Below are 26,128 nucleotides of genomic sequence, written 5' to 3'. Positions count from 1 at the left end.
TACTTCCATTTACATGAAATATCTTTTTTCATCCCTTCATTTTCAGTCTCCGTGTGTCTATCCAAGTGAAATGAGTTTTTCTGTAGGCAGCATATAGTTGAGTTTTGTTTTTGTATACATTCAGCCAGTCTGTATCTTTCATATGGGGAATTTTATTCTTTTACATTCAAGGTTTTTTCTGTTAGGTGAGGACTTACTCCTATTATTATATTGATTGTCTTGGGTTGTTTTGTGTATTCTTTGTCTCTTACATTCTCTCATTGTTTACATTTGCAGTGCGGTAGTTTTCTGTAGTAAAAAGGTTTGACTGCTTTCTCTTTCTCCTTTTGGTATCAGCTCTACCTGTGAGTTTTCTAGTTTCACTTGTTTTCTTGATAGTGGTTATTGTTTTTTCACTTCAAGATGTAAGGCTCCCTTGAGCTTTTCTTGTAATTCCAGTCAAGTGGTAATGAATTCTGTTATTTTTTGCTTATATGTGAAAAATTTTATTTTGTCCTTCATTTCCAGAGGAGAGTGTTGCTGGCTATAATAATCTTGATTGGTAGTTTTTTCTCTCAATACTTTGAATATACAATCCAATTTTCCCCAAGCCTGTAAGGTTTCTGCTGAGAAATCTGCTGTTAGTATAATGGGGATTTCCATATGTTTAACTTCACGCTCTTATGCTCCTTTTAAAATACTATTTTTTTTTTATTTTGACAATTTGAGTATATTATGTCTTGAAGAGGATTTGCTTCAGTTGAATCTATTTGGAATCCTTTGAGCTTCCTTAACCCGATTATTCATCTCCCTCCCAAGATTTGAGGTTTTCTGTGATTATTTTATTAAATATGCTTTCTTTGCCCTTTCCTGTCTGTTCTTCTGAATTGCCTATAATATAAATATTTGTTTGCTTAACGGTGTCTCATAAATCCTGTAAACAGACCTTTATTCTTTTTAGTCTTTAATCTTTTTTTTGGTTTGGCTGTGATATGTCAAAAAACCTGCCTTCAAGTTCAGAAATTCAGGCCTAGGATGTGGGTGCAAGGCTGCTTGACTAACCTGGGGGCAGCCCCGTGGGCTGCTCCTCGGGCCTGGGACACAGGACCAAAGCTTCTTAGCTATCCTAGGGGTTTGTCTGCATGGAGTGGCCCACAGGGATGTTTCTGAGGCTCAGGGTGCAGGCACACAGCTTCTTGGCTGTTCTGGGAATGTGTCTCTTAGGGATCTCCCAAGGTGTTTTTATCGGGCCCAGGATGAGGGCACATAGTTCCTTGGCCAGCACAGAGGCATGCCTCCTTGGAACAGCATGTGGAGTTGTTGCTTAGTTCTGGGAATTGGGTGTGTAGTTGTTTGGCCAGCCTGGGGGAATTTCTGCCAGGGGCATCCCACAGAGCTATTTCTCAGACTTTGATTATGAATGCAGGTCCATTGAGCAGGTGAGGGTCTTGTCTGCAGGAGGAGGGGCACCTCAGGGCTATTTCTCAGGCCTTGGGTGCAGGTGCCTAGTTGCTACACCATCTCAGGAATGCTGGGAGGGTTGGAGGCTTGGAGGTTTGAGGGCCCCTCTCATATGAAGATGGAGTGCAATGGTTTGGCAGGCTTAAGGGTGGGTTCACCTGGGGCAGGACTATTATTAAACTGTTCCTCTGTCTGGAAGTGAGGGCAGCAGAAGTTGGTTTCCCTGATGTGTAGGACCAGAGTCACAGCTGATCTTGTGCCCAGTCTCTGTGCTGCTGGGGTTGTGGCATACAGCCCCTGGCATGGACTTGGTATAATGAAGATGGAGCCCCAGTGCTGGAGAGGTGCAGCAGCTACTGTTCCCCAGAGAAGGGCACACACCAGAGGTGGCTCTGGTTTCAAGATGGCACCATGCTGCACAGCTTGGCTCACTGCAGGTAGATGGAGGGTGGAGAGTGCCCACCTTGTGCTCCTAATTTGGGGCAATGCAGCTGTGTGAATTCTTGGCAGCTCTACAATTCATAAGACTTTGAAATTCTCCTGTTGTAAGTACTGTAGGTGTTTGTGGGGACAATGGGAGCTGGTGAGGATCTTCTCCTTACCTTTTCCCTGAAATGGGAAGTCCCTCCTAACTTTAGGCAGATCCCAACCCGGGTGGAAGAAACAGGGCTACAGAGGCCCAGTGCCTCCATGTTATCCTCCTGGCCTTTCAATCACAAGTGTGTCTCCACTCCCCTGCTGCGCTCTAGCACTTGCTCTTTGACACTCCAGTCAAATATTAGCTGTTGATTCATTGCCTTGGTCTGGACACTGGCATGATCTAGCATGTTACAGAGTCTTTGTTCTTGAGAGTTCCAGATTCCAGTGTCCTAGTTACCTAGTTTCTTATTGGGAGGGTGAGTGCGCAGTGTCTCAGCCATCTTGCTGACGTCACTCTACAATTTTTTTAAAAAAAATATATATTTTCATTATACTTTAAGTCATAGGGTACATGTGCACAATGTGCAGGTTTGTTACATATGTATACATGTGCCATGTTGGTGTGCTGCACCCATTAACTCGTCATTTACATAGGTATATCTCCTAATGCTATCCCTCCCCCCACCGCCCACCCCACAACAGGCCCCCGTGTGTGATGTTCCCCTTCCTATGTCCATGGGTTCCCATTGTTCAATTCCCACCTATGAGTGAGAACATGCAGTGTTTGTTTTTTTGTCCTTGTGATAGTTTGCTGAGAATGATGGTTTCCAGCTTCATCCATGTCCCTAAAAAGGACATGAACTCATCCTTTTTTATGGCTGCATAGTATTCCATGGTGTATATGTGCCACCTTTTCTTAATCCAGTCTATCATTGTTGGACATTTGGGTTGGGTCCAAGTCTTTGCTATTGTGAATAGTGCCACAATAAACATACATGTGCATGTGTCTTTATAGCAGCATGATTTATAATCCTTTGGGTATATACCCAGTAATTGGATGGTTGGGTCAAATGGTACTTCTAGTTCTAGATTCTTGAGGAATCGCCACACTGTCTTCCACAATGGTTGAACTAGTTTACAGTCCCACCAACAGTGTGAAAGTGTTCCTATTTCTCCACATCCTCTCCAGCATCTGTTGTTTCCTGACTTTGTAATGTTCACCATTCTAACTGGTGTGAGATGGTATCTCATTGTGGTTTTGATTTGCATTTCTCTGATGGCCAACAATGATGAACATTTTTTCATGTGTCTGTTGGCTGCATAAATGTCTTCTTTTGAGAAGTGTCTGTTCATATCCTTCGCCCACTTGTTGATGGGGTTGTTTTTTTCTTGTAAATTTGTTTGAGTTCTTTGTAGATTCTGGATATTAGCCCTTTGTCAGATGAGTAGATTGCAAAAATTTTCTCCCATTCTGTAGGTTGCCTGTTCAATCTGATGGTAGTTTCTTTTGCTGTGCAGAAGCTCTTTAGTTTAATTAGATCCCATTTGTCAATTTTGGCTTTTGTTGCCATTGCTTTTGGTGTTTTAGACATGAAGTCCTTGCCCATGCCTGTGTCCTGAATGGTATTGCCTAGATTTTCTTCTAGGGTTTTTATGGTTTTAGGTCTAACATTTAAGTCTTTAATCCATCTCGAATTAATTTCTGTATAAGGTGTAAGGAAGGGATCCAGTTTCAGCTTTCTACATATGGCTAGCCAGTTTTCCCAGCACCATTTATTAAATAGGGAATCCTTTCCCCATTGCTTGTTTTTCTCCAGTTTGTCAAAGATCAGATAGTTGGAGATGTGTGGTATTATTTCTGAGGGCTCTGTTCTGTTAGATTGGTCTGTATCTCTGTTTTGGTACCAGTACCATGCTGTTTTGGTTACTGTAGCCTTGTAGTATAGTTTGAAGTCAGGTAGCATGATACCTCCAGCTTTGCTCTTTTGGAATAGGATTGACTTGGCAATGTGGGCTCTTTTTTGGTTCCATATAAACTTTAGTTTTTCCCAATTCTGTGAAGAAAGTCATTGGTAGCTTGATGGGGATGGCATTGAATCTATAAATTACCTTGGGCAGTATGGCCATTTTCACAATATTGATTCTTCCTATCCATGAGCATGGAATGTTCTTCCATTTGTTTGTATCCTCTTATTTCATTGAGCAGTGGTTTGTAGTTCTCCTTGAAGAGGTCCTTCACATCCCTTGTAAGTTGGATTCCTAGGTATTTTATTCTCTTTGAAGCAATTGTGAATGGGAGTTCACTCATGATTTGGTGCTCTGTTTGTCTGTTATTGGTGTATAAGAATGCTTGTGATTTTTGTACATTGATTTTGTATCCTGAGACTTTGCTGAAGTTGCTTATCAGCTTAAGGAGATTTTGGGCTGAGAGGATGGGGTTTTCTAGATATACAATCATGTCATCTGCAAACAGGGACAATTTGACTTCCTCTTTTCGTAATTGAATACCCTTTATTTCCTTCTCCTGCCTGATTGCCCTGGCCAGAACTTCCAACACTATGTTGAATAGGAGTGGTGAGAGAGGGCATCCCTGTCTTGTGCCAGTTTTCAAAGGGAATGCTTCCAGTTTTTGCCCATTCAGTATGATATTGGCTGTGGGTTTGTCATAAATAGCTGTTACTATTTTGAGATATGTCCCATCAATACCAAATTTATTGAGAGTTTTTAGTATGAAGGGCTGTTGAATTTTGTCGAAATCCTTTTCTGCATCTATTGAGATAATCATGTGGTTTTTGTCTTTGGTTCTGTTTATATGCTGGATTATGTTTATTGATTTGCATATGTTGAACCAGCCTTGCATCCCAGGGATGAAGTCCACTTAATCATGGTGGATAAGCTTTTTGCTGTGCTGCTGGATTCGGTTTGCCAGTATTTTATTGAGGATTTTTGCATTGATGTTCATCAGGGATATTGGCCTAAAATTCTCTTTTTTTGTTGTGTCTCCACCAGGCTTTGGTATCAGGACGATGCTGGCCTCATAAAATGAGTTAGGGAGGATCCCCTATTTTTCTATGGATTGGAATAGTTTCAGAAGGAATGGTACCAGCTCCTCCTTGTATCTCTGGTAGAATTCGGCTGTGAATCCATCTGGTCCTGGACTTTTTTTGGTTGGTAAGCTATTAATTATTGCCTCAATTTCAGAGCCTGTTATAGGTCTATTCAGAGATTCAACTTCTTCCTGGTTTAGTCTTGGGAGGGTGTGTGTGTTGAGGAATTTATCCATTTCTTCTAGATTTTCAGGTTTATTTGTGTGAGGCGTTTATAGTATTCTCTGATGGTAGTTTGTATTTCTGTGGGATCGGTGGTGATATCCCCTTTATCATTTTTTATTGTGTCTATTTGAGTCTTCTCTTTTTCTTCTTTGTTATTCTTGCTAGTGGTGTATCAATTTTGTTGATCTTTTCAAAAAACCAGCTCCTGGATTCATTGATTTTTTGAAGGGGTTTTTGTGTCTGTATTTCCTTCAGTTCTGCTCTGATCTTAGTTATTTCTTGCCTTCTGCTAGCTTTTGAATGTGTTTGCTCTTGCTTCTCTAGTTCTCTTAATTGTGATGTTAGGGTGTTAATTTTAGATATTTCCTGCTTTCTCTTGTGAGCATTTAGTGCTATAAATTCCCCTCTATACACTGCTTTAAATGTGTCCCAGAGATTCTGGTATGTTGTGTCTTTGTTCTCATTGGTTTCAAAGAACATCTTTATTTCTGCCTTCATTTCATTTTGTACCCAGTAGTCATTCAGGAGCGGGTTACAATTTTTTTTCTTGATCAGCATTTCTTAAAAGGTGTTCCATGAAACAGGGCAAACATTTATCTCCTGAAAAGAGCTTTTCAGGCTCTCATAAGTTAGGAAAATACAGCTTGTCATCCCTCTCTTGGAGGTTCGCAGTCAAAGCTTCTAAGATGGTCCGCAGTAAGGAAATCCTCTTAACATCATTTAACCTGAGTTTTTAAATATTCTTGGGGCACAGAACTTTTTTGAAATTCTACTATTAATACCCTTTGGATCATGTCTAAAGAAATACTATTTCAACCTTATCTTTCAACTCTATTTTAGAAGTATTAGGTCATAATACTAAGTTAGTTTAACAAAATATTTCCTTTTCATGCAAGGGGCTTTTGGTCAAAACATAACCTATTGGAAAGTAGTTATTAGAATTTAATTTTCTGAAGAAATATTTTGCTCAATTCTGAAATTATTAAATCAGAGAAAGAATGTTTCCATACAAACAGTCTTTTTTTTTTTTTTTAATACATGGATAGGGAAATAAAGCTGGGGAACTAGCCAGAAGCCAGATCACTCAGAGCCTTTTAAGTAATATGACCATTCTTCCTGAGCTGGATTACACCATTATTCCTGTATAATTATTAACAATGTTCTCCTTCACTCTAAAAAATGTCCTAGTGTAGATAATAAATTCTATGGTCCACCTACTTATATGCCACTAAAAAATTTGGTGAGTTCATCATATGCACAGGATTTTGATACTCTCTCCCTATGGGGTGCAGTGAGGCTAGAGTAAGAGTTAGCCTAAAATGCTGGGACCTATAAAGAAAACTTTGAGAATTACTGATAATGTTGTTAAGTTAATTCCATTGTCAAGCAATAAATAGTCAAATGATAATTAAGAGAATCGTGCAGAAGTTTAGGTAAATTAAGATGTTTCTAGTTAAAGAGCTAACAAAATGGGTTTGGGGGTAGTGGGAAGGATTCAAAGCTAAGCCTGTATGTTTTTTCAGTATACTTTGAAATGTGTCCATCTAAATACAATATATCTCTTGCATTTGAATTTATGAACTTGTATTAAAAAGTAAATGACTTAATCTTTTTTTAACTCCAGAGAATTAACATTTATTCAGGTGGGCTGGAGACTGGCATGATCCATCATGTTACACAGCCTTTGTTCTTGAGAGTTCTGGATTCCAATGTCCTAGTTACCTAGGAGTTACAAGGTGGTTAATAAGATGATTTCTTTGCCAAAAGTGATAATTACCATGCAATTAGATTCTGTGAGCCTTTTAGGGGATCATTCCATTCCTAGTCAACCTCTTTGTTTTCCTGAAAAATCAAACTCTTCTCTGAGAGATCTCAGTCTTGCCTTTTGATTTTATTAAAAGTACACCAAAGAAAAAATAAACATTAGAGAGACTCTCACACGTTGATTATGGTGCTTTATTTTAATCATGCTTAAAGACAGCTATTAAATGTGTAGGACTATAGCAGTTTTCCAAAACTAAATTCCTCTGAGCATGCTGTCCTTCCTTTTTGGTCCATGTTGTGGCCCCATCAGGAGGCTTATTTGGTGTCAGAAAGTTATGGATGTTGAAGATCATGACTTTAGTTCCTCAAATAAATACCGATGACCCTGGAAATAAAACAGATCTTCCAAAAGTCTCCCCAGTAATTTTGGTGCAAAGGTCAATCTCCTGGGAAATTTAAGCTGGTGGCTCAGCTGGTTGTCTGGATGAGTGGTTTTATGGGTCAGATTATTAGTGTTAGCCACAGGTCATCCTCAAAGTCATAAAGACTATGTAGATGGACCAAAATGACAGCTCTTATAAAATGGCCTGTTGATAAAACCAGAGGGAGAAAAACATTTCATTTCCTTTTTTTTGACAGCATGACTATTTACAAGATTGTTTCCCTACACCAGAACTTTGATTTCAATGAATAACGAATTCAGACAATAGTAAACAAACAAAAACAAACAACAACATCACAAAATCTTAAAGAAGTTACTGTTAAGTCCTTCTCCCTCATCAGATGACATCAAGATGGGCACTGATTCTTATCAACTATACTGTTAAAATGCATCTTGACTCTTTCGCTAGAATCCCTACTGCCATGACTACAGTTCATACCCCATCTTTTCTTGTCTAGACTTAGAATAGCTTTCAGCTTTGTCACTGGACTTCACATCTCCCTTTTCCAGTATATCCACTAGCATTTCACAGGAAATATTCTTTGGAAACAAATTTGATCATGCCATTCCCTGTTTAAGCATTTCACAATATGACCAGTACATATTTAAAGCAATCTACCACATATTCATTTTACGTATCACCAAACCAGAAAAAAAGTGCTACCAACTAAGCTATAAAATAATTCTTATCATTTAGACTTTTTCATTTTATAGCTGTAGTCTCTTTTAGACTTACTTTGTCAGATTTTTATTATGTATCATTCCTGTGCATGCATAAGATGGAAAATATAAGTTGCAAGTGTAGACAATGACAATTATGTCACAACTCCTACTGTAGAACTATCCATTGAAAGATGCATTGTAATGGCAGAATTGTAAAAAAGTGAAAAATGTACATCTTAGAATACATAAAATACAGTAAAAGTTTTACATGTTTCTATCCATCCCCCACAAATTTGACTGAGGGAGGATAAGGTCTGAATTCCTCAACATGACATTCAAGGATTTTCATAATGTGGCCCATAACTATATTTTTAACCTAATGTCCTTTCACTTACCCGTGTGTCAACACACCTGCACTTTCATGTTCATGTGCTTCTTTGCCCGTTTCCTTCTCTCCCTGGAGTCCCAGGTATAATGCTTCCTTCTTTGTTTTCTCCATTATCCTCCCCACCCTGACGATATTAGTTTCTCCCTGTAGTTCTTTATAGTATTGTCTTCATTCTGATCGCGTATGGTTTCAAGTCAATGCTCTGTGTTTAGTTGAATACATATGTTAATGGCTGTGTCTTTTCATGGTACCTGGAACAAAAGAGATGCTTCATAAAAACATTTCAAGAGAATTAAACTAAAATAAAATTGTAACAGACCCATTTAAAAAGTAAAATAGTCAAAAAAAATCCCAAAAAACATTCTGCTATCGTCATCATAATCCAAATAAGACTATTATCTGTTATTTAAAGTGATTAAAAACTTGATTAAAAACATAGCCTTGGCTGGGCGCGGTGGCTTACGCCTGTAATCCCAGCACTTTGGGAGGCCGAAGTAGGTGGATCACAAGGTCAGGAGATCGAGATCATTCTGGCTAACAAGGTGAAACCCGTCTCTACTAAAAATACAAAACTAAGCTGTGTGTGTAGGTGCATGCCTGTAATCCCAGCTACTCAGGAGGCTGAGTCAGGAGAATCGGTTGAACCTGGGAAGCTGAGGTTGCAGTGAGCTGAGATTGCACCATTGAACTCCAGCCTGGCGACAGATCTAGACTCCTTCTCAAACAAACAAAGAAACAAACAAAACATAGCCTTTACAGGTGATGATGTTGGTATTTAATATTTTCTCTTTTTCCTCTCGAGAAAACTCACTGGGAGACTGGAGTGATGCTCAAATTTCTAGAGGGGTGACAGTAGTAAGTTCTTGATCTGCCTCCAAGGCTATGGGATTTGTTGGGTGCAAATGTATTAGATTAAATGAGAAACTGGGCTTTCCATGTGGTTAAAGCCCACACAAGGGGACAAATACCCCTCCATTCCTTATTTCTCCAAGATTTATTTGCTCTAGAATATTTGGTAGCTGTCATATAGCTTGCTATTAAATGGAAAGGCTCAATCCTTTTTTTGCTTATTTAATTCTACATTTGATTGTAATCCCAGCTGCTCAGGAAGCTGAGGCAGGAGAATTGTCTGAACCTAGTAGGCGGAGGCTGTGGTGAGCCGAGGTTGCACCATTGCCCTTCAGCCTGGGCAACAAGAGCAACACTTCATCTAAAAAAAAATAAATAATTAATAATAAAAAAATGTTCTTTAATTAACAGAAACCATTTCTACAATAATTCACTTCCCCTCTCTCTTCGTGCATAAAGAGGATCTTTGTAATCTATGTGATGTTGGCCCTGTTACCATGTGATGTATGCTCTCTGTTCATGGTGGATCTGGGCAAATTCTGCTTTTGTTTTAACCCTTGAAATAACATTTTGTTCCCTTTGATATTTAGAAAAACATAAACTGATATCACATAACTGATGTTAGATACAAATAACATTGAACTAAAGTGACCATTTAGACTGTATGAAGCATTTTTTGAGAAAATATGATTTTTTTTTTTTTTTTTTGCAGTTGCAAGATTTAATAGAGTGAAAACAGAGCTCCCATACAAAGGCAGCGGACCCAAAGGGGTTTGCCGTTGCTGGCTCAAATGCCTGGGTTTATATCCTGATCATTGTCCCTCCCGCTGTGCTCTCAGGCGACAGATGATTGGCTATTTCTTTACCTCCTGTTTTTGTCTAATTAGCATTTTAGTGAGCTCTCTGATTGGTTCGGGTGTGAGCTAAGTTTCAAGCCCCGTGTTTAAAGGTGGACGCGGTCACCTTCCCAGCTGGGCTTAGGGATTTTTAGTCGGCCTAGGAAATCCAACTAGTCTTGTCTCTCAGTCCCTGCTCTCAACAGGAAAAACCCAAGTGCAGTTGGGGAGGTTGGCTGACTACGGCTCTAACTGCTTCCTGCTGAATTGGGGCATAGTAGGGGCTGTGCAGTTGAGATTTCCTCAGGAGGGGTGCTTTCGATGTCATTAACATCGGAGCACAAGCTAGCAGGCTGGTCGAGGGGTCCACGGTAGATCTTAGTCATGGACTACATCTGGGGCTCCATTTGAAGAACCATTTGTAGTTTTACAGCTTTGATTCTGGAAGAGACAAACTTAACAAGGAGGTTGAAGATACAGGGATTGAAATGTATGGCCTGCAGTGCAGGGCATTATTTCTTTGGCACACTTCACAGGCCCTGACTATCTGCTTGATAGTTGTGAAAAGGACTGGTCTTGTAAATAATGATTTGGCCCTCCGATGGGTACTATCAATGCCTAAGTGAAAGGCTTGGTGAAAGGTTTTAAGTAATTTCCATTGGTTAGCTGCAGGCAAAAGTATTTTCCCTTTTTCGGTGGCTAGCCATCCTGAGTGGAGGAAACTATGTCCTCATGGGGTTCCCTATTCTATTTTTCCTGCTGGGTACTGGGGCTTGGTTTCTCAGAGGGGATTACCCCATACTAGGGGTGCTTCTATAAGCATTTCTAATGGAGGGTCCTGCCTTGTGCTCTTTTTACTTCAATATCCGCTTGGCGGTTCCCTTCTATTTCCCTTTCCTTTCCTTTCTGATGACCCCAGCAGTGTAAGACTGCCACCTCTTTAGGTTTCTGTACAGCCAATAATAATCTCCTAATGGCTTCTTGATACTTGATAGGTGTTCCCTTGGAAATTAGGAATTTCCTTTCTCTCCATATGGCTGAGTGGGTGTGGAGGACTAGGTAAGCATGCTTAGAGTCTGTATATATATTTACTGTTAGAGAAAATATGCTTTTTAATGAAGCGAGTTAAAATATACATGTTATGAATTCAACCACATGTCTTTTTGATTTACACAGAATAATTTGAGGTGTTTCCTGGGAATTTGTACTCATTTATTCATTATTTATAGTGCCAGTTATTGTCTTTTCCAGATACAATTTCTTTCCCAGAGGCACTAGAAACACGTTTTGAATAAATCTTGGCAGAAACAAAGTCAGAAACATTTGAACTTTGTTCAGCCAAAATATAGCTGTATGCTTCATTTGGAAACCAGTGCATAAGAGCAGCTTCATTTTTCTGATATTAATCCTGTGGTTTTACAGCAGTGATTCTTTTTTTTTTTTTTTTTTTTGAGACAGAGTCTCACTGTGTCACCCAGGCTGGAGTGCAATGGTGCAATCTCGGCTTACTGTAACCTCCGCCTCGTGGGTTCAAGTGATTCTCCTGCCTCAGCCTCCTGAGTAGCTGTGATTATAGGTGCCCACCACCATGCCCAACTAATTTTTTGTATTTTTAGTAGAGACAGGGTTTCACTGTGTTGGCCAGGCTGGTCTCGAGCTCCTGACCTCATGATCTGCCCATCTTGGCCTCCCAAAGTGCTGGGATTACAGGTGTGAGCCAGCGCGCCCAGCCTGATTCTTTTTTTTTTTTTTGAGATGGAGTCTTGCTCTGTCATCAGGCTGGAGTGCAGTGGCGCAATCTTGGCTCACTGCAACCTCCCCCTCCCGGGTTCAAGCAATTCTCCTGCCTCAGTCTCCCTAGTAGCTGGAATTATAGGCGTGTACCACCACACCCAGCTAATTTTTGTATTTTTAGTAGAGACAGGGTTTCATCATGTTGGCCAGGCCGGTCTTGAACTCCTGACCTCAGATGATCTACCTACCTCGGCCTCCTGAAGTTCTGGGATTATGGGCTTGAGCCGCTGCACCCAGCAGCAATTCTTTAAAACAATGCATACACTTAAATTTGAAGCTTAGCTGGCAGATTTTTGGATGTGGTCAAGAAGATATAGGAACAATTTAATGAAGTTTTGTAGGCCAGTTACTCTTTCATGTTCACAAAACAGTCAAGTGCCACTAATGGCATTTTGACAAACAGTGAACCACATATACAACTATGGTCCCATAAGATTATGGTATTTTTACTGTACCTTTCATATGTGTAGATACAATTAGATACACAAATAGTTATCAAATAGTTATCATTGTGTTACAATTGCCTGGAGTATTCAGTACAGTAACATGCTGTATAGGTTTATAGCTAAGGGGCAATATAGCCATATAGCCATATAGTCTAGGTGTGTCATAGGCTATACCATCTAGGTTTGTGTAAGTATACTCTATGATGTTTGTACATCAACAAAATCACCTAATAATACATTTCTCAGAATGTATCCTTGTTCTTAAGTGATTCATGACTTAAGCTATTCTTGACTCATCCTACTCTTAAGCCTTTTAACTGAAATACATTTATATTTACTTATTCAAAGTAGAAAGATCTAAGAATTGAATGTTCATTATATAATTATTTCAGAGATTTTTTTCAAAATAACATTTGAAAATACTATGTATTGAGTCAAAATCTTGTTAAGATAAAAAATAAATGCTGGGTCATCGACTGTAATTATCTCAAGGGTAATTAGTGACATAGCTGAATTTAGAACTTAAATGTGGGAAACTACAGCTCATTTATCCCTGTGCGGTATGATGCTAAAATCAGAAAACCCCTGGAAAGTTACTATCCCCACTCAATTGTCTATATGATGTTGGCCCTGCTAAAAGATGATGGAGTGTTCTCTGTGCATGGTGGTTCTGGGCCAATCTGATTAGACACAAGTAACAGCCATCACTCAGTTCTGTTTCAGGAAAAGACCAAGATTGCTTCTTTAAGAAAATATCGTCCTTCAACAATTGTTTAAATAAAGAGATTACTTTTCAAGTACACTTCTGATTTACTTTTCATTCAGGTAATCTTAGATATATTTCCAGTTGCTGTGGCATATTAGATAGTTGCTTCTTTCCTAGCTCCATAAATAATTGTTGAATGTGTTGCATGGATGCGTTTTATTTTTCTCTGTAGCCTCCCAAATACCTTACTTGGGCCTTTGCATGCGATAGTGGATGGTCGAATTAAGTTGGCATGGGATGCATTCTTTCTCTCTCTTTTCTTCTTTTCCATTTTCCTTTCTTGTTCGTCTCCTTGTCTTTTTATATCTCATTTTTCACCTCCTCATTCCTTATTGGAAATAATAAATCATTTTCCCAAAGGTATTTTTCCAGTTACCCTAAAATTTATTTTCTGTAATTTTCCCAGCAGTTTGACAGGTTCAGTACATGTCATGTTGAGCAATTTTTAAGAAAATGTCAGTTATCCCTTATAAAGCTCAGCCTTTTAGAGTTAAGATTTTGATCCAGGAAATGTATTAATATTATTGATAGAAACCAGTTTTCATGGCCAATTTTAGCTCATTTGGCTATTCATGCCATCAGATAAGTAAATATTTCTACTGACCAGCCCAGTCACATCTGCTCTCCCTCTGTGCATCCAGAGGTCCAGCAAGGAGAATGTAGAAAACGATTTTTTTCTTAGCTTGCAGAGAGATTGGAGTAGGCATTATCCCACATCACATAGCACTGACTAGTGACAACTTGAACTGCTGGATACATTCTACTTCCATTCCTAGATAGGTTTAATGACAGATGACTTATGGAAATCTCACAAAAGGAAAACGGGTTTGTATGTGTATAGACTTGTTGTCAAAATATAAAAGGATTCCATAAATTGTTATGGATTGAGTGACTTGAACAAGGATTTGAAAGGCATGTTCACCAGATAGTTTAGAAGAAATGTAAACGTTTTTGAAATTCACTGTCAATACTGACTGATTTATTGTTTGCAGAGCTTTTTTTTTTTTTTTTTTTTTTTGTCAACTAAGGCCTCAAAGACTCTTCAAACAATAATGTTTTATGTGTTCATGGTGCTTTATAGTTTATACATCACATCCCCACTTTCTTGTTTAATTATCATGAAAACCATATAAATAGAGGTGCCATTCTTACATAAATAACATACAGATATGAGATTGATGTGTTTTACTAAAAATTCCCTGGGAATTTTGACTTTGGTATTATAGGACCTTAAGAATTTTGGAGTCGGCTGGGCGTGGTGGCTCACAACTGTAACCTCAGCACTTTGGGAGGCTGAGGCAGGCAGATCACTTCAGGTCAGGAGTTCGAGATCAGCCTGGCCAACATGGTAAACCCCGTCTCTACTAAAAATACAAAAATTAGCCAGATGTGGTAGCGGGCACTTATAATCCCAGCTACTTGGGTGGCTGAGGCAGGAGAATCACTTGAATCCACGGGACAGAGGTTGCAGTGAGCCGAGATTGCACCACTGTACTCCAGCCTGGGAGATAACAGCAAGCCTGTCTCCAAAAAATAAAAATAAAAATAAAAATTTGGAGTCACTGTGAGATATACACACATAATATACCTACTTTATATATATATGTGCATATATATATGTTTGTGTGTGTGTATATATATATATTCTCACACATTTATCATCAAATAGGCATATTTGAGATTTGTTCTCCCAGCCAGGTAAGGTAATATAGTGGGAAAAGCATGGATTTGGAGTTTTAAATCCTGATTCTATCAGCAGTATTGTCTTGCATTAGTTACTAATCTCCCTGCATCTCATTTTCTCATCTAATAATAATAACAATTATTCTACTCTTAAGGTTACATTATGTAATGTAGATAATGTGCCTGAGATGGAATAACCATCAGAAGAGTCCATTTCCTACCCGGATTATTTTGTACAAATGCATCTAGATGATCTTTCTCAATCTCTTCATTAATGAATGGCACCTTTTGAGAGACAACCAGTTAATGTTGCTCTCTGTGGCCTTTGGGAAAGAGAAAAGTAACTGGTTTATGCCAAAATTAAACCTGGAACTCTAACCTAACGAGCAAACAGCAAAGAAGGCAGATCAATTGCAGACGTGATTCATCATTTAGACCCTGGAGGTGTGCCTTCGGACTCAACTATCTCCCTCATATCTCTGAGACACCAGCGTGAGCTTGGACCCCTCTAGATCTATTCCTATTCCAGCATAATTGTGTCTCAATTCACTCAGTGCAAAGGCGAGAAACTTAAGCTGTTAAACAATTTGAACAACTATGGAATACACTAGATTCTATCTTGAGTTTTGTCTTGCTGATTAAAAACTCATACTGAAAGAGAAGTTTGATTGTAGAAAGAACTGACATGAATTCTTTGGAAGAAAGTTTAATAGAAAAAGTTCTCTCTCTAATTTATTGATGGCCGTGAGGAATTGTGGGTGAGATTTTAGCCATCAGTGGACATGTAACAGGTATTACTGAGTGATGAGATCGTGAGTGATTTTTTAAAATCTTTACTTCTTTGTGCTTCTCCGTATTTCTTTCAATAAAAAACATGATGAGGGGGTACAGTCAATCAATGAATCAATCAGTACATATGAGAAAGAAAGACTATTTTGTAATTACTTTTGGGATAGAATAAAACACCTTCCCTGAATTCTTAGGAATTGCATTTAATGGAGAGCATTTTTGTCCTATCTATGTTCTGAGCCTTTTTGCTCAGAAGTTAGATTTTCTTTTCCTGAAGCAGCTCTTTCTGCCCATCCATGGATCTCATCAGCACAATCTGCAGGGTTTGTATGCAGCTGGCTTTCCCTGTTTTTACTTTTGAATGGGTGGCTTATTTCTTTCCAGCATTTTTTTTTTCTGATTGACCCAAAATGGGTGCAGATGTGGTAAGCACATGCTGAAAGTTGTTGAATATTATTTTCACCCTTATGAAAGGCCTGACATAAGCAGTTTCAGATTGTGTGAATTCTTAATTCTGCAGTGGGCTTCCAACAGTGGTTCTGTTGCCAGTGATAACAAAAACCTGGGAGAGACCTTGAGAGGTAAACCACAGACTTAGTTCCCAAGAATTGAAGACCTCATATGTTCCTTGGTATGTGATCTTGTGAAATGCAGAGGTATAAAACGAAGTTTTGACTTTCAAAATTGGTCCTAGGGACTAAATTATGATGTACGGTATTTTCCCTATATGTTTTAGTGCATGCTTGTAGAAATTGGCTTCTGTTATTTTCTTATTTACAACAAAGATCATCTTTTGTGCCATTTCTGAATTTTGAATTTTCTTTTGGTTCTTTTTAATACCTTTTTGTTAGTGGCATGTTGTATTGAAGAGCCACTAAACTGGGAATAAAAAAAATCTGCATGTTTCTCTCTTGTTTTGTGAAACAAGTATATATTATAAATATATAATTGCTGAAAAATAAGGATAATATTATATTCTACCTAACTTTTGTATACAATAGCTACTCACATTGCTCAAAAGTTGTTTTTCAATACTTATGGAAAACATTTAATTAAACAGAGTTAGCTTGACTGTATGTATTTTTTAGTTTGGGCTCTAAAACTGTTCATTCCAGAGGTTCTAGGAAGATGAATTGTTTTTTTAACTGGGGAAATTAATGACTTACTTCTTGATAGAGGATCATCAAGGAATGGATTACATTTGTATATTTCCTTTTATTTCTGGTAAATAAAAAATTATAGGAGGTCATTGTTTTGAGCTACACTCCTACACTAGACCCCAATGGATCAGACTAAAAATCAAAATGGAGTCGCTCATGCTGTGGTTCCACATTACCAAACCAAAACTGAGTAGTTATCTAACCTTTGGAGAAGCCCAAAAGGAGAGATAACAGCTTAATTTCCCAAACAGACAGGTTTCAATCTACAGGATAATGAAGTTCCCTCTGCCTTTAATCTTTAAAGGGAAGATAACCTGAAGTAACCTGATGTTAAGCAACCAGTTATTTCTCTATTGTTTCCCTGTTCCTGCCTTACAAGAGAAATAGCTTTGAAATGACCACATTTTGTTCTACATTTCTGCTTTCTTCAGTTCTTCTCTGTCTATAAAACCAAACTCTTGGCTCAGCTTATTGGAATACTTATTCTATTTTATGGAATGAAGTGTTGCCCAATTCTAAAATTGCAATAAAGCCAATTGAGATCTTTAAGATAAATTTGTTGTAGCTTTGTCTTTTGGCAGATCTAAGCATACAAGGGCTAGATTAATGCACTCATTCATTTCCTTATTTAACAAAAATGTATTGAGTGCTTTCCACATACTAGGTACTTTGCCAGGGCCCAGGGGATACAGAGGTCAATTACAAAAACAGTCCCTGTCATATTGTCTGCAGACTAGTGTAGAGATGGACAAGTTAGCTGTTGCAGTAAGAGTGCATTAGCGGAACACCTGAACCTAGATTTGGGGGTCAGGAAAGGAATTCTGAGAGGAAAGGAGAACTGAGAAATAAATAGAAATTATTCAAGCCTGTGTGTGTTGAGAAAGAGAAAGTGGCAGTGTGTGCATGTGTTTGTATGTTAAGGAAGAGAAAGAGACAGGCACAGGGAGAGAGAGAACATGAGTACACACTAATAGCTTAAGTCTACATTTGGATTGTATTAAAATAACACCAAAAGCTGATGGAAACTCATGCCGCGATCATCATTAGGCTCTTACAAGCTTGCTGGCCAGTTTCAAAGTTTGTTTCTTGGAACACATAAAGATAATTTAATAAATTTTCCGTTCGGGGTAGGAGAAAGTTAATAGAATACTTAAAGGGCCTAATTTACCTCCCCGGATTAGATTAATCAGACTTAAAATAGGGCATCTAAGATGCAGATGCCATGTTTAAAAGTATACTCCGTGCAATTCCAGAAGAACAAAATTTTCCAGAAAGCATTAGTGTTTGGTCAATGTACTAAGACTAATTTCTCAAGAACCTCACACCTAGGTTTCAGGTAGAAGGAAAAGGAAAAAGTCATGATGATTCTGTTTTTCCTTCTCAGGCACATTTTTCAGTGCATTAGACTGTTTGGTTTGGATGGTGCAAGGATCAAATCTATGTTGTAAGAGGAAAGCCAGATGATCTTTCAAAATGCATCTAAAATTTCTTCAGCCAACTCAAAATGAATGAGTCATGTTGACGTTATACTAGGGAGCCATGTCTTAAGCTAAATTCCTAATCCTTACATGATACTGTTTTTAATCCTTTGGCCTATTTCCTGAATTATTCAGTTGGACTCTTGTGCAGTGTCATTTCTTACACATCTCAGAGCCCAAGTGGACTTCTTGATGGAGTTGGCTTTACATGCCATGATGCCTCCTTAGCATTTTGTAGAAAGAAATAAGATCCAATCCAGTTTCAAAACACCCTGGTTTGGGAGGATTCTGAAGTTCCCTAAGACCTTTAAAATGCTTTAATTTCAATTCAAGGATGGCAGCATGAATTAATTATTCAAAAGACAAAGGATGCCTCTAAGTGATCCTTCAAACTTGGGGTTTATTAATTCATTCAAGAGATATTTACTGAATACTTATTATGCACCAAGCACTCTTCTATGTATTGCAGTGTGGCTGAAATCCTAGACATACCCAGTGCTGAGTCAGAATTTCAATATCATAAGACACACTCCACTGATCAATATATATTAATAAAAAATAAATAAAAATAAAAAATTCCATCAATTGAGTGTTTCAAATGTTTGGGACAATCAAAATCTTGGCTTTGCCACTCAGTAGCTATGTGACCTTCAACTTCTTTTCTCTGAGCTGCCATTTTCACATTTCTTAATTGTGTCCAACAACTACTTTCATGAGAGGAATGGAAGAGATTGGCTGTAACAAGTCAAATGCAAGGGGAGCTGCTTTGAGATCCCTCAACTTGCACTGTTCACCTGTCAGGTTTTATCTTTCAGGGGTCAGCCAAGCCAGTGGGAAGCCTACGACATTCCCCTGGGTCACTTAGTGAACTCCTATTCTTTCATCAGGCCACACTTGAACATGACTTCCTCCAGAAGCCTTCCCAGACATCTTTGGTGAGTATATGTGCCTTATACACATTTCTAGGGTATCCTGTCTATCTGTATCATAGCATTTGTCACAATTTAATGTGATGGATGTCTGTTCTGTCTTCTATCTTTCTACGAGAGTCTATGCTTCAAAAGGGCAGAGAATGAATGTGTTCTGCTATGTATTTTAGTTCCAGTATTTAGAAGGGTCTATTTGTTATTGTTGAATAAATTAATGAATGCATATCTGTATCCCACAAGCTAAATAGAAATTTATGAATAAGATAAAGGTGCATATTGGTCTATATTGTTTGCCTTGCACTTGTATATATGTAATTTCAGTTAAGCCTCAAAACCACTCTAAGTGGTGGAAGGACAGACATTTTGATGCTTGTGTGCTGATGAAAATGAGGTTCAGAGGGTAAAAGGATTTTTCTGTGTTTGCAGAGTTAGAAAGTCAGAAGAGTAGAATTGGAACCCAGCTCAGTCTGATGCCACATCCTTTGTTGTTTCCATTAAATCAGAGAATTTCTTAGTGCTGAGAAACTATTGTGGAACTTACAACAAAGGCAACTGGGAAAGGAGTCGCCTGGAATTTGATCTCTGTAGATGCCTTTTTCATTTAGTTTATTTTTCATTTTTATCTGTTGCTTTGCTCTTATCAAATACAGATAAATAGCAGCTGCTACTGGTGCTGTTGATTGCGATTTCTGTTTGAAAATGAAATCTTGAGCATCTGTTCTCTCCTTTTATATTTTACTGTGAGAGAAAATCTATTTTTTTCAAAAGGTAATTCATACACATGGTAAAAATTTAAGCAATATAAAAACCTATTTTTAAAAAACATATACTCTGAGTATTTCTGTGTACTTTGCTTTCATCACTAATACATCTTTAAGATTATTCCGTATTGGTACATAAAATACATATTTCATTATTTTAATGATTACATATTACTTAATTCGATTTGTAATACATAAATGGCAGTTTAAAAAAATATAAAAAGTAATCTAACAGAAGTTGCAATGTTTTATCAAGTGAGCACTACACTGTTATTTTAATACTTGCCAGTTAAATCAAGCAATGTGACTGCTAAAAGTAGAATTCCCATAGAGTAGGAAAGCACAATTTATTTTTATAATAAAAGCAATAAATGTACTTAAAAATTTCAATCCTTTATTGTGAATCACTTGTGGCCAAGTATCACTTAGAATAAGAGTTCTAGAACTAAAAGTGTCTTTAGAGGCCTAGTACAGTTGTTATAAGGAACACCGTATGTGTGTGTGTGTTTGTGTGTTTGTGTGTGTGTAAGACTATTTAGAAAAGTAAGCTTATATAAAGGTACAATAATGTCTTGTTTATTGAGTATCTACTTTGAGTCTGGCATATTAACATTTTATATCATTATCTTATTGCTTACAATCTTAGGGATAGGTACTATTATCATTTTTATTTTACAGGTAGGAAACAGAAATGCAAACTCTTTCTGATTCCAAATCCTATGTTTATAACCACAGCACATCATTTGGTCTATTAGATGTAAAATAACTAAATTCCAGAAATAGTCTCAGAGCCCACCTACTTAGCCTCAATCTTCAATCTTGGAGGTTCCTGAAGGGGCTCCTCCAACCTTTAAGGTTTTTCACAACATGTTTTTACAATTGTTGCAGAGCCCATGCCAGGGTTAATAATCAGCCACTACTTACTGAAAACTGTACCAGTTTTGAAAATATTAAAGTACTTCTGAACCATTTAGTAAATAACCCTCTATGACCCAGCTACTCTCTAAGACTGACTGGTTGTTGTGGATTGAATGGTATCCCCAAATTTTATATGTTAAAATTCCATTCCCCAGGACTTCAGAATGTGAACATATTTGGAGACAGGTCTTAAAGAAGTTAAAATGAGGCCGTTAGGGACGTATCCTAATCCAACATGACTGATATCCTTATAAGAAGAGGAAGAGACACCAGGGATGTGTACCAACAGAGGAAGGGTCGTAAGAGGACACAGTCAGAAGGCAGCTGTCTGAAAGCTGAGGAGGGAGTTCTGAGGGGAGATCAAACCTGTGGACACCTTGGTCTTGGACTTCTAACCTCCAGAACTGTGAGAAAACAAATTTCTGTTGTTTAAGCCACCCAGTCTGCAGTATTTTATTATGGCATCCCTAGGAGACTGATACACTTGTTTCTCTCATAATCTGGAAACTAAAGAGCTGGTTCCTGGCACACGCCAGAGGCCTCCCCAAGGGAACTTGCTCTGGTTGGTTACTCCTTGTGACTGTGGACATTTTGCTGTTTTCAGCAATCTATGCTGTAATGAATGTTCTTGTACATATGTCTATATATTCATCTGGGGATATATTTTAATATACATTTCTAGAAATAACATTGCTAGGTGGGTTGACTTAGAAAATAACTTCATGTATTTTAACATTCTTCGTAAAATACCTTTAAAAATTCATCTGGGCAAAACTACATTTGTGAAAGACACTTGAGTATTTGTTGTGCTCATTTTGGTTTCTTCTTGATGCTAATAGCTACCTTGCCTTTGAAGGGAGAAAAAGTTTCAAAGTAGAAAATATTTCAAATGCGTTAAGTAGAGGTTTGAAACATCCCATAACCCACTAAATGAAGCCCAAAGTCACAAAGGGCAGAAAGGTCTAGGCAGCTCTGATAATGACTTTAAGTGGGAGTAAGGCTGCAGAGCACCATTGCTGAGAATAAAGGCTTAACATAATGCCTTTCTCCTGGGCATCCTTTGCCCACAAAACTTATCCATAGTGACAGTTTACATTATGTTCATTCCTTCAGGAATAATTACTGTGCCTCCATGTGGAAGTTTTCTCATTCGAAAGAAGCAGGATCATCCATCGCATTAATGTGATACGGTTTTGCCAGATGCCAGATGAATTAGCAAATGGTATTCAACATACACGTTCATCAATTCTGACTAGTGCTTAAATAAAATCATAAGGATATATCTTTGGAAAATACTGGTGGGCATTGTCACAATATTTTAAAAAATTGTCCAGATAGGTATATTGTTCTCTTAGTCACTTAAAACATTTAGAATTAAATTAACTTTTGTCAAAAGATGGCTCTTCTTTAATATAAATTGAAAAAGGCCAGAGGCAGAAATTCTCCAAATTGAGGATATATCAGAATCACTGAGGGTATGTTAAAACACAGATTACTGAAGCCAGGTGCTGTGGCTCACGCCTGGAATCCCAGCACTTTGGGAGGCCCAAGTGGAACACCTGAGGTCAGGAGTTCGAGACCAGCATGACCAACATGGCGAAACCCCATCTCTACTAAAAATACAAAAATTAGCCATGCGCGGTGGTGGGCGCCTGTAGTCCCAGCTACTCGGGAGGCAGAGGCAGGAGAATCACTTGAACCCAGTGGGCGGAGGTTGCAGTGAGCTGAGATTGCGCCACTGCATTCCAGCCAGGACGACAGAGACAGACTCTATCTACAAAAAAAAAAAACAAAAAAAAAAACCCCAAAATCAAAACAAACAAAAAAGCCAAAAAACCAAACACAGATTACTGGTCCTTACTCCAAAATTTTAGACTGAGTAGGTCTGGAATGGGCACATGGTTCTGATTTTTAATAAGGTTTCAGTTGATGCCAATTGATGCTTCTAGTCTGGAAAGCACACTTTGAGGATTGCTGGTCTTGGAAAGTCTTTTACAAGATTTAAGTCATGTACCAATCACTTAGATATCTTTTGAAAATACAGATTCAGATCCAGTAGGTCCTGGGTGGTGCTCAAGATTCTGCTTTTTTTTTTTTTGAGACAGAGTCTTGCTCTGTTGCCCAGGCTGGAGTACAGTGGCATGATCATGGCTCACTGTTACCTTGAACTCCTGGGCTCAAGGGAAGATTCTGCATTTTGACAATCTCCTGAGAGATGCTGCTGGTCCATGGGCCGCACTTTGAGTATCAATGTGCTTCAATGTATAGTATATTTTAGTTGGTTGACAATTTAGGGGTTGTCTGATTAAAAGATAAAGGTAATTTTTAAAATACGTATGACTTTCCCCACTTTCTTGCAGTTTCTCTATTGAGTGTTGAATGTCTTGAAACTGATTGCCAGGCCTTTTAATGTAACTTGGCTCATGGTCCTCTCACCCAGAAAATATGACCAATTTGACCCATACTTTCCACCTCCCAATTTTGCTGAGGCCGAGTTTGATATGTTTTCAATTATATGCTCAGAAATAGAAACTGGAAACAACACATCTTTGCTCATTGAGACCATGTATACGCAGAGTAGATAAGTAATTTACCTAGGACACAAAACCCAGGGCAGGTATTCTACTTGCTCTCTTGTTGCTTAGGAGAGGCAACATGGTGGGAGTGGATTCTAAAGACTGTGTAAGGGAAGAAAGGAGATAACCTTGATGATCTGGTGATGATAACAGTTTTCTAGAAATAGGGTGTGGCCTAGGTAGAGGTTTAGAGTCCGGAGTGGGGGCAATTACCCATACACAGTAGCTAACTTCTCTAGCACAGACTTTTGAGGTAAGAAAGTAGAAGTCTTTTCCCGTTTCATGAGGCCAAGTGTCATAGGAGGACTTCAGACTTCTGTCATCAGTTTCCAGCATCCATTCCTCTGTCCTATCACTTCACCTACCAGTGTATATCAGTTCAAACTGGGGTCATTAGGCTCCAAAGAATTGAATCACAGAACCACAGAATCTCAGAGTTGAGAAGAACCTTCTGGCTTTTTCTCCTCTGAAACTGTGATTCAGCCCTAATGAAACTCCAAGTAGATACATTCATAATCCATCTCTAAGATAATATCTCCTAGATATCAGAACAAATTCAAAATGTGAGGATCCTTTGAGGAGTATTAAGACACCTCAAAACTGAACTAAAATTTGGAATCAATAAAATCAAATACTGTTGGAAGGGATGAGAAGTTTTGTGGGACACTTCAGCCAACTATGGTAGAGTATGCAAACTAATTTGTTCTCCTATGAATATTGCAAATGTTAGCCCCAGATTTTCTAAGCTGGCATTAGATTCAGACATTCTATGTATTGTACACAGATCTGCTTAGATTGCATGTCACAATATTTGGTTTGGTAAATATAATCAACATAACTAAAGAGTTTTTCCCAAGGGCAGCAACCCTTTGTCCCTAGAGAGTTTCAGTCCTCTGGTGATATGACAGGGCTGTGATAGATTGTCTATCCAGCTCTCCTGGCTTTGGCCTCTGCGCTAAACTGCCCACTCTCTTTGAGGACCTCAAGTTTTAGCATTGAACACTTGGCAACCTTTCTGAGCCTCACAGCATATAAAAGTCACAATTTTTGTGGCCTTGGAAAGAAGGCTGGCCTGTAGTGTTGCAAAGAATTAAATACATTTTGTTTTAAAAAGATATAATTTTATTACTTTTAAACACCATGGATAAATCACTTCACCTCTTTCAATTTGAAACAGACAATGAAAGTTTAAGAGACTCAGATCCACTCCCTAAATCTGAGTCCCTGCAGCTGTCCTGCCTTTGTTGCCCTTTCTAAAACTGTCTAACCAAATCTAGGCAGATAATCTCTTTAAGCTCAACATTTTCCTGGGTGTATAATAAAAATATTATTATTATTTATTCTGTGATTAATAGATCATTTATTTAGCGACCATTTATTGAACCCTACTAGATTTCCCTTTACCCAAAATGTTAGACACAAAGAAAATGAATGAGGCATGGCCCCTGCCCTGCAGAAATTCACTGTCTAGTAGGGGAGATAAGCATTCATTTTTCATTCATTCATTCCAAGAATGTACATTGAATTTCTATCATGCCCCCGCCACTGTTGTAAGCACTAAAGAGCTTACGTTTTAGTGGTGGTAGCAGGGACAGGGGAGAGGGAGAAGATAGATAATAATCAAGTAAACAAGCAAATGACATAGTATCAGCAAAAATACTAAGAAATCAGGGTAAAGGAACAGGGCATTCAGAGGAGGGATTTCTTATTGGGTGACAACACCAATGAGACTTGAATGATAAGAAGGATCAGGTCATGTGATGATCTGGAAGAAGAGCATTCCAGGTGGTAAAAAGGTCTGGAGTCCAAAAGAAATACCCTGTATTCCAGGGAGAGAAAGAAGATGGAGGGTGAAGGAGTAATGACACATAATGACAATGAGAATAGATAAATGATAAGAGAAAAGAAAGTCTAAACTGCTTTGGAAATCTGGGCATGTGTAACTGTCTGGAAAGGGTAGAGGGATGTGGGGCCATGTCTTGGGGTGAGGTGGTTTTGCAAAGAGTCCTTGAGAGTAGGCACCAGCAATCTTTTATCTAGGATGCTTCTAAGATTCTTGCCTAAGGAGGCGGAGGAAATGAATAAAAAGGGAACCAGGCTTGGGGAGTGGGATGGAGAGGGGAATGCTGTCTAACAGCTCTTTCTAATTTTATGCATTCTCATAGATGAAAATATCTAAAAGGAATTTACATGCCTAGAAAAACAACTTTGTAAAAATTGTACACGATTAGATACACTTTGGCTCAGTTTTATTTTGAGTGATCATAAATTCCAACTTAGTAAAAAGTCTGCATTAATGAGATTTTTATGTAGTCATGCCGTTTTGTCTAATAAATTGAGAATCTATGCCAAAAAGCTTTTTCCTTATCAAGCGCTATTGATTTACATATCAATTTTTAAAGAATATTTATGTGTGTGCACTGTGTATTTTTTCATTTTAACAGAGATGTAAGGGTATAAGGCATAATTCTCTTATTATAGTAGTAATAAGGGAATAATAGTAATAGTACTCAGTCATCTTGACTGGTCCTTTCTGATGAGGACTGGGAAGACTCTGAAAATGTTATCTACTTTGTGGCTGGAAAAAAATTAATAATATTAACATTTAAAAATAAAAAGAAATTTAAAACACTATGGGCTTAAAAACCATAAGTTCTGGAACTCTGCGTGTGTGTGTGTGTGTGTGAGAGAGAGAGAGCACAAGGGAGAGAGAGAGATGGAAACTGAGACAGAAATACAGAGAGATTGTGGTTT

The 26,128-nt window shown here is 38.2% G+C and overlaps 1 long non-coding RNA gene across 2 annotated transcripts in view; it reads right to left on the bottom strand.

The window, feature by feature from the left end:
* Window positions 1-7,070: 7,070 nt before the first annotated feature.
* LOC112132764 (uncharacterized) overlaps window positions 7,071-26,128 on the bottom strand; it is a 161,593-nt gene continuing 142,535 nt past the window's right edge. Inside the window, exons 4-5 of one of the 2 annotated variants that reach the window (XR_008523982.2) lie at window positions 8,397-8,640; window positions 7,071-7,483 (exon numbers count right to left, since the gene is read on the bottom strand). This is a non-coding gene — a long non-coding RNA (uncharacterized LOC112132764). The remainder of the gene's footprint in view (window positions 7,484-8,396; window positions 8,641-26,128) is intronic. The other variant, XR_008523983.2, reaches the window with a different exon arrangement.

The sequence above is a fragment of the Pongo abelii genome, chromosome 2, assembly GCF_028885655.2.
Source record: "Pongo abelii isolate AG06213 chromosome 2, NHGRI_mPonAbe1-v2.0_pri, whole genome shotgun sequence".
Lineage (NCBI taxonomy): Eukaryota > Metazoa > Chordata > Mammalia > Primates > Hominidae > Pongo > Pongo abelii.
Note: the sequence above shows the minus strand (reverse complement) of the source record. Positions and strands in the feature narration are given on the sequence as shown.